The sequence below is a fragment of the Vigna radiata genome, unplaced genomic scaffold, assembly GCF_000741045.1.
Source record: "Vigna radiata var. radiata cultivar VC1973A unplaced genomic scaffold, Vradiata_ver6 scaffold_48, whole genome shotgun sequence".
Classification (NCBI taxonomy): domain Eukaryota; kingdom Viridiplantae; phylum Streptophyta; class Magnoliopsida; order Fabales; family Fabaceae; genus Vigna; species Vigna radiata.
Genome location: NW_014542925.1, coordinates 870188 through 875353, shown reverse-complemented (window position 1 = coordinate 875353; position 5166 = coordinate 870188).

The window sequence follows — 5166 nt, the reverse complement described above, 5'->3', positions numbered from 1 at the left end:
GGAACATGCTTGTATTGAAATGTGAGATAAAATGTTTTTGATCATTACACATTTCTGAAAGAAAAGATCACAAGCACCTTTTGAACTTATAATTGTTGTGACAAAGTTCTAGTTCAGTCGAATACACTCTTAATGGATTCGACTATGCTAAAATCTTTGTACAAATTTTGTGAACAAGTGTTATGTGAGATTTTACGTTGAAAAGAATTTCAAAGTGATTTTTCATGTGTCAGTCGACATTGTGAAATTTATATTCGACTGTGTTATTGTTCTGTGTGAAATTTTGTTAAGCCTACAAGCTCCAACGGCTATATTTTCAAAAGTTAGTTAAAATTGTATGACCTGGTCAACTGTAATAAATGAGTCTTAATTTTGTTGACTAAGGAGCCTTTATGTTGACTTTCTGTTATAACTATTTTAATACAGTCGACTGTATTAGTAGGCTATTCGACTATGAATCAATCTGATGAAACAGAAAGCTATAAATAGATAAAACGCAAATTATTTTGTGACTTTTGTGATCTGACATTTTCATTTTTCTGTTTCATATTGAATTCATTAGAAGCTCCAAGAATTCTCCAAGAAGACGATGATGATCTTGCCTAAGAGAGATTCAGAAGGAGAAGTCATTGCTCTTACTGTTTGATCAATATTTGCACAGAGAAAGTGCTTCTGGTTTGATCTTGATAGGCTTGACATCCTGTGAAGACTGTTGTTTTTGACTGAAGGCTTGACAACCTGTGAAGTCTGCTGTGATAAGCTTGGCATCCTGTGAAGACTGCTGGTGACACGTTGAGGATTGTTCGACGTGGGTGCAGATTGTAGAAGAGGGGATTCTTGCTGCAATTCTGGTTTTGTGTGTGCAACTATATTTGGTTTTGGGTTAGAGAGGAGAATTATATTTTTGTGTGGTGCTTCTATAAATTCCTTATTGTAAAAACTGCAACCATTATAGTGCATTTGCTTCCTGGGTTGGAAGGGCACTGGATGTAGGCATTGTTGGTCGAACCAGTATAAACACAGTGTTTGAATTTTCTCATCATTACACTCTTTATATTCCAGTCGACTATATTTGTTAGGCAGTCAACTATATTTTTCTGCTACATTAAATTTTCAATAACTTGCATTTCAAGGAAAGATAAAAAGCTTTGAATTTTTCATATCAAGATTGCGAAAAGATTTTAATTTTGAATTAACACCAATTCACCCCCCCCCCCTCTTGGTCTAAAAAGAAGCCAACCTGTTTCATAACAATTGGCACCAGAGTTGCTTTTCATAAGATATTTGAAAATTCAGTCGACTCTGTTTTTATTCTATTCGACTGTAAAACCTGTGGATGGCTTCAAATTTTCAAACTTTTGGTGATGGTGAAAATTATCCTTTTTCGAAAATTCGCATGCAGATCTTTCTTGAATCGCAACATAAAGGAACTTTGGATGCTACTTTAAATGGTCCATTTGTACCTACAAAAATTGTTGATAGCAAAACTGTTTTGAAACCTTTTACTAAGTGGACTACTGATGAAAATAGAAAAGCTTAGTATGATGTTAAAGCTAGGAATATTATTGCCTCTGCACTAACTATTGATTAATTTTTCAGGATATCCCAATGCAAGTCTGCAAAGGAAATGTGGGATGTTCTAGAGGTAACAGATGAAGGTACAGATGAAATCAAGAGAGCCAAGAAGAATTCGTTGATACAAGAATATGAATTGTTCAGAATGAAAGCTGGTGAAAGCATCTATGATGTCTAGAAATGGTTCACTCATATCGTAAATCACCTGATGGCTCTTGGCAAAGTCTTTGACAAAGAAGAGATCAACATAAGGATTTTCAAAAGTCTGAACAGGAATTGGCAACCAAAAGTCAATGCAATCTCTGAATCTAAAGATCTTACAACGATGAATATGGCTACCTTGTTTGGCAAGTTACGGGAACATGAGTTAGAACTTGGTAAACTGAAGGATGAAGAGGAGATTGAAGAAAAGAAGTCCATAGCTCTGAAAGTTGTAAGCAAGAACATCACAGAAACAGAGATACATCACAGAAACAGAGATGGACGACAAAGAATTGGATACCTTGATGGTAAGAAAATTTAGTCGACTTGTACAAAATGATAGTCAACTGTCTAACCATGCAAGTCAAAGCAAAAAGAAGAGCTTCATCACGAATGCTATCCAGTGCTATGAATGTGGAAAAGAAGGCCACATCAAGCCTGAATGCCCTAAATTACAGCCAAAGCAAAAAGGAAAGAAAAGATTTCCTCAAGGCAAAAACATGAGAAAGAAAGGAGCTTACATTGCTTGGGAAAACTCAGATTCTGAGAAATCAAGTGATGAAGATTCTAATCAAGATGAGGAATTGAATTTATGCTATATGACAAGTGTAACATGGGATGATTATGATAGTGATGTAGATATATCAAATGAACCGGTTGAAGTCAAATATGATCTGCTTCAAGATGCATTCAAAGAACTACATGCTGAAGCCATGCGACTGCAACACAAGGTAAATCGACTGTGCTATGAAAGAAGAGATTTTGAAAAAAGAATTGATAACCTTGTTGCTGAGAATGAAAGATTAGAAAAAGAGTTAAATGAAGCTTTGTCATCTGCTAGAAATATTGAAACCAAAACTGTTACTGTTGAAAAAGTTTGTGAAAACTGTCCTATACACATTGAAAAGATAAATTACTTGACTGGCAAGCTAGCTAAGTTTGCTCAAGCTAGTGACAATTTAGATGTTGTATTGAATTCATCTAGCTGAAGCAAGAATAGACAAGGAATCAGATATAAAGGTTACTCTAATAGAAGCAATACTAGAAAGCTTAATGTTTTAAGAAAACCTGCCTGAAATGCATGTTTTTATTGTAACTGTGTTGGTCATACTGTTAGAAATTGCTATTATAGAAATGTTGTTGTTCCGCAAGGATTATATGTATGGATACCAAAGGAACATGTGACAAGAACTAACAATCAAGGACCCAAAATTAAATGGGTACCAGCAACCAAAACTTAATTGTTTTGCAGGTTATGCAACTGATACAGAACTGTTCTCAAGGATGAATTAACCATGGATTATATCAAACACCTTGAATGTCTACAACTGGTAAACCTGTATCTATCTACTGCATCATGCATATATTGATTGATTGTTGTTGAGTGATTGTTTGTATGGTGTGCTGAATTGTTTGAGTGATTGAATTTGATTAAAGATGATTTTTACGAATCTTAGTCGACTCCATCTTTAATTCAATCGACTGAGTCATCTGATTATGTGAAAAACTTTGTTTTTAAACGTTGGAATAATATAAGAACTGAAAATGATTTTAGTTTGTCAAATGGTGTATCATGGTTTTTTATTCTTAAAAAGAGTCAATAGCCTTGTGAAAAATCATTCATTGTCTTGGACTGAGAAAGAAAGTTTCGTGAACTCTCATGGCATCTTCAAGTCATTCCATACTAAGAAACATTAGAAGAAATGATTCTGAAACCAGAATGTCTGATCCAACAGGGTGGATTAGTGATGAAGCAACTCGGGAAAGATTTCTCGGCACATCTACAAAGATTGTCATTCCTCCTATGAACATTAACCTGAATCTGTTCGAAAAAGAAGGATTCATGTTCCCTGATTGGCTAGAGAGACAATGGTTGTCATTACTTGTACAACTAAGGGGATGGTGGTACCCTGATCTTGTGAAAGTATTTTACCACAACTTAAGAATGACTGTTGATAATATTTGCTCAAGGGTAAAAGGAGTTGATATTGTACTCGATGACTTCTTATGGAATATGGCGATAAATCTACCTTCTGAAGGAGGTATGTTACACCCTTCCTATGCTCAAGCAAATGTCTCTTTCAATAAGAGGAAGATATATAAGGATTGGTTGAGATTTCCTGGAAGGTACTCTACTGAAAGGTTCTATGCACATGAAGGTCTAAGAAAAAAAGAAAAGTTGTTAGCCGTTATTCTTGCTGGAATCATATTACCAGGAAGAGCTAAGACGCACAGGATGACAAGTGAAGATATCTACCTTGTTCATGCTATCAAAAATAACATTTCAACCAATTGGTTAGAAGTTTTGAAAGATCATATGAAGATGGCTGCCTTAAATAGATCATGATACCTCTCATACGCAGTATTGGTAAGCAAGGTACTGGAACTTCAAGGTGTACACGTTGAAAATGAGCAAAGATGTTTATGGGATTCAACAAATACATTTGACCTTGATTCGGTTGTATCTTTAGGGATTGTGAAGACATCAAATGGATGGAACTTCATGGGAGAAGAGGTTGAGTATAGTACAGGAAGCAATTCTGCAAATATGTTGAATCATGCAACAAGGCATCAGGATGACAATAATCATGATGAGAGATTCACCGATTCTGACTAACCTCATCCAAGGAAATGAATGAATTGTTATCTAAGAAGTTTGTTAAGTCCTAGGCTAAATTTTCATTTTGTAGAATGGCTTAGAAAGCCATCTTTTGATATTTTTCTTTGATTCCTTGTTCCTGCATCTACCTATGTAATATCTTTTATATCAAGGAAATTAAATGAGTTTGAATCAATTCATTTACTTAAACTGTTTGAATGAATTCTGATAATTTGTTTGATTGATTCAACTATGTTCTGATTGAAGTCAACTATGCTTGAACTGTTATGCATCTTTACGTATTGACTTCTGTTTTGATATGATTCAATTCTTGCTTAACTATTATGCTTGATCTAGAAAAGGTTTTTGAAAGGTTTTGCAGGAAGGACATTGCTTTGAAGATCTACATTTGGAATTCAACAGTTGCAAAGCTATGCATTCGACTAATGATTTAATGCATTCGACTGCGTCTATATGGGTTAACAATTCCAATTTTGGAATTTGATTCTATCCTTATTGTTTGCTTAAATCATTGTTATTCTGCTATTATCTTTGATCTTTACATGTTTAATATTCAAATTGAGATAATATTGTGAGATTGTTGATATTTGTATCATTACATATACATGTGATTTAAATTGTTTGAATGTTATACAAATTTGGGCTTAATCTGTTGCTTAATCTGTGATATTTTGCATTGTGCAATCAAACTGTTTTTGAAAATCATGCATAATGACAGGGGGAGTATCACTGCTTTACACATTGTTTCATCACACATCTATATTTTAGGG